At 41.3% G+C, this 8,972-nt stretch overlaps 1 protein-coding gene across 1 annotated transcript in view; it reads right to left on the bottom strand.

Annotated features, from left to right (window-relative positions):
- CTPS2 (CTP synthase 2) overlaps nucleotides 1-8,972 on the bottom strand; it is a 116,091-nt gene that overhangs the window by 4,128 nt on the left and 102,991 nt on the right. The gene's annotated exons all lie outside the window — the stretch shown is intronic.

The raw sequence follows: 8,972 nt of genomic DNA, 5'->3' as shown, positions 1-8,972 counted from the left end.
CGGGTTCGATTCCGGTCAAGGGCATGTGCCTTGGTTGCAGGCACATCCTCATAGGGGGGTGTGCAGGAGGCAGCTGATCGATGTTTCTCTCTCATCGATGTTTCTAACTCTCTATCCCTCTCCCTTCCTCTCTGTAAAAAAAAAATCAATAAAATATATATATTTTTTAAAAAGAATTGGCAGAAAAGACAAGGTATGTTAGATAAACATTTAAATCAACATATGCTTAAAAACATTCAAGTAGAAGATACCTCTTATTAGATTTTAGTTCAGAAAAATCAATTCGCTACTGCAAAAGGGTTTTCAATAAAGAAAACACAGGAATAACTGAAGAATGTTTTTTTTAAAAACTGGCCTCAAAAGTTGACATGTCCTTTCCCATGTACTCTCACTACTACACAAATGCCGAATCTTTCCTGGTTCTATGCAACATTACCTGTCATAGAATTAGCAAAGAAAGGGGATTTGGAAGTTGTACTCAATTCCCTATCTGAGAAGAAATGAAGGTCAAGGGTGTTCAAGTGATTCACTGAGCACAGAGCTCATTTGAGGTGGGGCCAGAATCCCCATCATGCTAACCCCGCCCACAAACTCAAGTTTAAGCTGTGCTGCAGTGGGCCAGCATGGCCTCTCAGGGCATGTCGCCTAATACCACAAGTGAGAAGGCCCAAAGCAGTTTCCTCAGTTATCAGATTTTATACCTGCTTCCTTCTCTAATCTCAGGCTGGGGAAGAGTAGGATGGGCCCACAGCTTCTCTGTCACTCCTGGTTGTACCGTTTATTGGCCATGCATGTATGCACTGGTCACCTAACTCCTGAGAGTCTAGAAATAGTTGAATTAATACCTAAAACTTCATCAAAATGTTATTAGGGCCAAAAGGGAATGTATAAGTATGCTCTTGAAAACTATACAAAAATATAAGCTGTCACTATTCATGGAGGCTACATATTTGTAATATGGTATCTCTCAAAAAGTCATGGAAATATAAAGATGTCATGAAAACTGCCAAGTGCATGATTTTCAGCATTGTTTCCTGTACCAACAGTAATTCCCTACCCACATTAGCAAGTGAACTTGGGTGGGTGTGTTTCTAACTTAATGGCTCTTATTTCCTGTCTAATGGCTGTCTGCCCCACACTGCCCACACACCAAAATAGCACAGGCTGAGTCTAGCAAAGTGTGGCTCGGTTTGGGTTTACTCATCTCCAAGGTAAATGACAGGGTTCACTAACTTTCTTTCATATGTGTCAGGGGCCAAGGGTAAAACAATCAAATAAACCACTACACTCAATTACAGAATTATCGAAAGAGGCATCCTGATAAACTTGCTGGTTTTATGGCATTCACGTGTCAGCAAAAAAACAACTGCTAGAAGTCAAATGTGGATCATCATCCACAAGCAGAACAGCAGGGGCTCCTGCACATTCAATCAAATGTGGGTGCTACTCTGAGACACGTGTGACTTAAGGGTTCATTTCTGTTTCACAAAGAACAGAATTAAAGAAGTCCTAAGATATACTTATCTGGGTATATTTTCACTTAATTCAAAACATCTCAGCTCTTTCTTAAGTCTAACCTGTCTTTTAAAATAATCTCTGTACACACACACACACACACTTCTCAGTGGGAGTGGGGAGAATTATTAGATATTTGGGTCTTACATGTTAAATTTTATGAAATGCCACAGAATACAGACCCATTCGTGTGTGTGTTATGACATTTGAGGAGGGGAAAGTTTTAAGCCTACGATGTCCAGTGTGGTAGCCACAAGCCACAGTAGCTATCTAAATTTAAATCAAATAAAATTTAAAGTTCCCCTTCTCACTCGAACACATTGAGCCATATTCAAGTGCTCAGTAGCCACGTGTGCCTAGTGACTGTCATATTGGATGGTGCAGATTATTGAACACTTCTATCATAGCAGACAGTTCTACTGGATAATGCTGATTTAAAAACAAATGAATAATGACTTTAAAAAAACAAACCATAATCACCATGCAATGGTCCTCCTCTCACTCCCTAAAAAGGTTTTGGTAAAGGTCTGGCTATCCACAGTTAAGTAAGATCACAGCAAATCTCTCTGATGCATGCATGTGCTTCCCAAATAATGAAAGCATTCTTTTAAAAAACTATTTCACTGTACTATTTCTTACAAGACAAAATCAAAATCACCAGCTGCAAGGCATGGGAACCGCTATCCTTACAACCCTGGTTTGATTTACAAGATTTGACATCATCAGTCTACATATGGTTATTTGACAAACAAAAGACTTGTTACAGTCAAGTTTGTTTATGAAAGATTCCTGGTGCCTAATAAATTCTCAATATAAAAATACATGTATTCCAAGGTGCTAGGGCAAGGATACAGTAATGCCTCATATAGTCCACCTTTTATGCTATCCTGGGGGCAGCCATTAGACCATTTCTTCTTCATCGACAGGAAGAGGTGATTGGAATTAAAACATTTTAATGGCATACTTAAGATTCCCAGCATGCATGAGTCCCTACAATACTTCATATCAAAATCCATTTCATGTGGAAAAAGCATACTTTAAAACAGGTTCCCATGCACACAGTTTTCCCCAAAGCATTGTTACCACTATACTTACTTCCTTCTCAAAGAGCCCCTGGAAGCCATAAAATATAAGAGTAACGAAATAAAAACTTAGTGTGCTTTGAATGAGTTTTACACTGAATAATAAATGCAGAATGCAAGCCCTGCAGGGCACAAAGAACGTAGCAGTGTTTATCACCATTAACTCCCTTCCTGGCTGCCCCCACATCATCAGCCTGCAGTGACCCATGATCAGTAAAGAGCACCTTTTAACCAACACTTACTTCCCGAGGGAAGGTATACTCAAATGTGGTTGATTAGCAGTACTTCGACCAGAAGAAGTCTCAAGGTATGGAGTTGGAGTCAAACAATCACAGAGGGGGAGCTATTTTAAAAGATGTTTAAAAGGACTGTTAAAAAAGAAAGCAAGAAAGAAACATTTCCCAGTTCACTTTTGCTTGAAATGTAACAAAGGGGGAAAAGTAGTATTTTCATATCCATTTAAAGTTTACAAAGCACCATCTCAACTGTTCCTCACAGCAACCCTAAAGGATGAACATCCTGAGGGGAGATCAGGGGACTGGGAATGTTCTGTATGGATTTGTGAGCATTTTATCCTGTAGTCAAGGGAAGACCCTGAGAGGTCTAAGTTCCAAGATAATGTAGGAAGACCATTCTGCTGGCAGAAGATGGATTGAGAGGAGGAAAACTGGAGGCATAGAACCAGGTAGGCTTTGCAGTAGGCAAGAGATGAAGGAGACCAGAACTGAGGTCATGTTAATAATAAGAGCATCATCATCATCATACTTCCCATTTAATTTCCCACCATAGACCAGGCACTGTGCTGAGTGCTTTACATTTAGTACAAAACAATCTTCATTAGTCCCATAAGAACTGGGTACTATTACCATCCTTTTTATTTATTTATTTTTATTTTTAAACTAGAGGCCTGGTGCATGGATTCGTGCACCGGTGGGGTCCCTCAGCCTGGCCTGCACCCTCTCACAATCTAGTTACTTAAAATGGAATTCTGTACAGAGATAAAGTTCTTATTTCTAGATACTAAAAAACTCACAATTATAAGCATCTTTGTATATTACATGGTGGGGCAAAAGTAAGTTTACCATTGTTCATATGGAAAATAATACAATCTGGGTAGAACCTAAGGTGGGAGCTAAGGATGGGTTTTAAGGGCAACAGCTGCTTGGTGTAAGGTGTAAGAAAGCGGTTCAAGTTTTTAATGACCGGTTTGGCAGTATAGTGCATATGGCTGGCTATCAGTCCAGATATAGGGGTTATGTATTTTTGTCTGCCAAGAGCATCTCCTCCTGCTGAAAAAGGCTCCCCCCCATTTAAGCAATCCTATCCTATATAATCTATCTATACTAATAAAAAGGTAATATGCTAATTAGACCGGGTCAACCAGCCATCTTCCAGATGTCTGACTTCCTTCCGGACAAGGCCATGGTGGTGGGGACCAAGGCAGAGGCAGTTAGGGGTGATCAGGCCGGCAGGGGAGGGCAGTTGGGGGCGAGATCAGGCCTGCAGGGAAGGGCAGTTGGGGGCAAGATTAGGCCGGCAAGGGAGGGCTGTTGGGGGTGAGATCAGGCTGGCAGGGAAGGGTAGTTGGGGATGACCAGGCCGGCAGGGGAGGGCAGTTGGGGCCGAGATCAGGCCGGCAGGGGAGGGCAGTTAGGGGCAATCAGGCAGGCAGAGTCAGTTAGGGGCAATCAGGCTGGCAGGGGAGAGCAGTTAGGGGTGAGATCAGGTCGGCAGGGGAGGGCAGTTGGGGGCAACCAGGCCAGCAGGGAAGGGCAGTTGGGGCCAAGATCAGGCCAGCAGGGGAGGGCACTTAGGAGCGATCAGGCAGGCAGGCGGGCAGGTGAGCGGTTAGGAGTCAGCGGTCCCAGATTGTGAGAGGGATGTCCAACTGCCGGTTTAGGCCCAATCTCTGTGGAATTGGGCCTAAACCGGTAGTCGGACATCCCCCAAGGGGTCCTCAATTGGTGAAGGTGCAGGCTGGGCTGAGGGAACCCCCCCCCGTGCACGAATTTCATGCACTGGGCCACTAGTTAATAAATAATAATACAAGCATAAACTCTTTCACGTACTCACAACTGTAAACCTATTTTTGCAATCTGTACATTTAATATGTCTCCTAAAAAATTTTTTTCTTACAATTACATGAAATAGCCCAACTTGCGTGGCTCAGTGGTTGAGTGTTGATCTATGAACCAGGAGGTCATGGTTCGATTCCTGGTCAGGGCACATGGGTTGTGAGCTCAATCCCCAGTGTGGGGCGTGCAGGATGCAGCCGATCCATGATTCTCTCTTATCATTAATGTTTCTACCTCTCTCTCCCTCTCCCTACCTCTCTGAAATCAATAAAGATATATTTAAAAAAAAACAATTACATGAAATAGTCTCATTCCAGTACATTACACACCGGCAAAACCATGAAAATTTGTGGTTACATTTTATACATGGGAAAAATTATGTTTCAACACCAGGGGAGAGATATCAGCAAAGAATTATAAATATTTCTTTAATGGACCATAATTTCCCATTGGATTTATTTATTCTAAAAATGGTTTATTAGATTTGTGCAAAAGAGTTAACACAGCAGGCCTGAGGCTGCTATCTCTAGAAGGGTCTGCTTGCAGGGGAACTTGGGAAATTGTTTTCTCCATTACAAATTAATAAGGTCATTTTACTGGGCCTATGCTGCTATATAAACAATGTGATTTATGGTAAATATTTGCTTTCCTTTTCAGAGTCTGGAATTTGAGTGGTTGCTAGAAAGAGAAAGCCTATGTAACCAGCCCCCAATAAAAACCCTAAACTCTGAATCTCAAATGGGCTTCTCTGGGCATACACATCACACATGTTGCTGCCTTTTTATTGACAAAGGAAGAGTGAGTTCTGTGTGACTCCTCACAGAAGAGAGAGAGCACAGAAAACCTGCAAACAGCCTTAACTGGTTAAGCTCAGTGGATAGAGCATCGACCTGCAGACTGAAGGGTCCCAGGTTCAATTCTGGTCCAGGGCACATAGCTCGGTTTCAGGCTCCCAGCCCTGATCGGGGGCATGCGGAAGGCAACCAATCGATGTGTCTCTCTCACATTGGTGTCTCTCCCTCTCCCTTCCACTCTCTCTAAAAGTCAATGGAAAAAATATCCTTGGGTGAGGATTGAAAAAAAAAAGAAAAGAAAACCTACAAACAGATTTCTCCAGACTCCACTTATAACTTTTTCTTTTACTGATCCAGCTGCATATGCTTATTCCATCACTGTAATAAATTTTAGCCGTGAGTGCAACTATATTCTGATTCCTTTTAGTGAATCATCAAATGTATGGGTGGTCTTGGGGGACCCCAAAAAATAAGACCCTTAGTTTGATTTTTCATATAAATTTTGTTTAGCTTTAAAAAGCCTAAAAAATACTCTCCTAAAACTGTTATGCATCTTGAACCTTCCACTAAAGTGTAAAACAAGGTGGAATCGTTTTCATAATTGCTATCATTCTACACATAGTGGAGCAGCTGAGAATTTAACTCACCAGCTCTAGATCCCAAAATGATATTCTTTTTAAAAAATATTTTTTATTGATTTCAGAGAGGAAGAGAAGGATAGAAACATCAATGATGAGAATCATTGATCAGCTGCCTCCTGCACCCCCCGCACTGGGAATCAAGCCCACAACCCAGGCATGTGCCCATGACCGGAATCAAACCCGGGACCCTTCAGTCTGCAGGCCACCGCTCTATCCATGAGCCAAACTGGCTAGGGCTCAAAATGATATTCTTACTGCAACTTACCAGGCACTAAAAGATAAATGTTCCCCACACGGCAGAATGCTGGGGTTACAGCTCAGGTGGACTTGCTCAAAACCAAGGATTTTCACATTCTGTGTTTTAAAGATGTTGGCTATGCAGGTGTCATACAGTTAAATATCATGAGCCAATTTCTGGGAAAGGAAGTCATTATTCTAGAGTTCATATTCCTTGTCACATTTGTTTAGGATTGATAACTGACAGTAATCTTGTTTGACAGAAATATAGTCCCAATTCAGCTCACATTAGAGCCTGGCCATCAAAGCCATCATTTGCTTTTCAATGCTCACTAATGCCATGGAGGTGGTCAGAGAGGAGTTGAAATGCAAGGTTCCTCTGGAATCCTGGTGTCTGTCACTGGATTAATTCATGGTCACCATTCTTAGTTGGAAACCCCCCTGCAAGGTGTCAAGATTAGACTAGACTGTATCCATCCTCCCTACTATCTACATTTATTACTTTAATGGGTAATAAAAAAAACAAACCTGTGTGCCAGGGAGCCGGGGAGACAGAGATAAATAAGATGCTGGCTGCTCTTAAGGAAGCACCAGTGTGTGGCTAATACACAGGAATTCTCTGCCAACCATGGAAGTCTGTTAGTCTGTTGTAATACCAATATCAGCATCAGAGTTTTGTTAGGAGGATTTTCCTTCTCTCTGAGACATACTGTGTCTTGCTCAGGAGTCACTAGCAAGCAGTCACTTTTTTCAGAAACTACCAGTAAGCTTACCCAGAAACCACCAGCCCCATGCGAGAATCAGCAGGACATACAGCACACATGTGGGTAGGCCACACACCCAGATACCATTTGTATATTAGTTGATGTTTGCAAACAACCAGATAGTTACGTTGAATTATTGGGTGAGTTATTTCTCACAGCCATCTAATGTGCTCTACTATCACCCTCCTTTCACATATGACCACTGAAATAATCTATATTTATAAAAGCCTAATATGCAAGTTGTCCTTTCGGGAGTTTGACCAGGAGAACAGGAGTTCGATTGCTCACTATAACGTGCACTGACCACCAGGGGGTGGCGCAGAACGAAGGAAGGCCCTGGCCGGCAGCCAGGGAAGGGAGGCCCCGGCCAGCAGCCAGAAGGCCCCAATCGGCCCTGATCGCTGGCCAGGCCTAGGGACCCTACCCATGCACAAATTTCGTGCACCAGTCCTCTAGTGGAGACAATAAAGTGGCTGAGAAGGGTCACAACACACATCCATCATAGGAACACACTGGAATCGCCAATCTGCTGTATAAGCCATGCAGCCTCAGAACCCTTCATCTTTGCATGAAATCTCATGCTGAACCATGCCACATGAGCCAGATAAAGTGGAGCTGCTTGGCTGGAGCAGGAAAGAGCCTGGAGCCCTCAGCCTGCTCTTCACAGCTGGCCAGACTCCAGCTCCATAAGGCACAGCATGAAAATGAGTGCACTGGTTCAAGAATGCAAGGAGTGATCATTAATTCAGTAAGACGTCTGACATGCAAAATATATAAAGCCTGCTCCCATATGAACTCACAGTTAAAGGAAATGCTAAGGAACTGTGAGCATCCCCTAGCAGGTAATGTGGCAAATAAACAGGCTTGTGTAACACAAGCACAGGCTTACACACCGTGCACCAATCCCAGCAGTCCTCAATTGCAATATCACAAGGGTTGTTTGCTAGAATGAGGGTCAGCACTGGTAATCTTCTAAATAATACATATCCAATTATTATGGTACTAACCCTAGGTATGGTGCTAACTTAGGTATAGTCTATAATTCTGGCTAGTTCCTTCCACTTTTAAAGTTATTATATATAATATTCTTAGATGAGAAAATATAAAATATAAATTCTCACCAAACTAATATTTAAATGTGAAGAAATTTTAATGAAAATCCACAATGGATTATTTTACTCAAACCTGATTTCAAAAATCATTCTACAGTTAATCTGGAAGAGCTGCAAAATACCTTTTTTCAAATGTTAAATAATAATGGGAGTAGGCTTGATTTACAATAATGCTATAATGAAAAGCGTTGCAAGGGTTCAGAAATAAGAGGTGACATCATTAACAGAACAAAACAAAAATCCCCGAAACAAATCTAAATTACTCAACTTACTAACAATTGGGGTGGGGGGTGGGGGGGGGGCCCTGATCCCTACCTCACACACTATACCAAACATAAAGTTCATATAGATTCGAGATTTAAACTTCATTTAAAATAAAAACCATAAAAGTGCTAGTGGAAAAAATGGGTTATTATTTATATAATCTTTTGATAAGAAAAGACTTTACACACTCACACTAAAGACAGAATTCATAAAAGATTTGACTACATAAATAAGAAATATATGCATAATAAGAACTTATTTAAATAAATTCCTTATTTCAAACTCTTTAAGGAAAATAAAAACTACCATTGACAACTCAGAAGAAAACAAAATCACTTTGAAAAAATATTTGCAACCTAACAAAGGATTAATGACCTTTATATATAAAGAATTTGCCAATCATTAAGAAAAAAGATATAATAGCAAAAGGAAAAGTAGGGAAAAGGATATGAACAGATAATTTATAAAACAAAGAGCCAATAAAATAT

The sequence above is a fragment of the Myotis brandtii genome, unplaced genomic scaffold, assembly GCF_000412655.1.
Source record: "Myotis brandtii unplaced genomic scaffold, ASM41265v1 scaffold490, whole genome shotgun sequence".
Lineage (NCBI taxonomy): Eukaryota > Metazoa > Chordata > Mammalia > Chiroptera > Vespertilionidae > Myotis > Myotis brandtii.
This window is presented reverse-complemented; position numbering and strand designations above follow the sequence as displayed.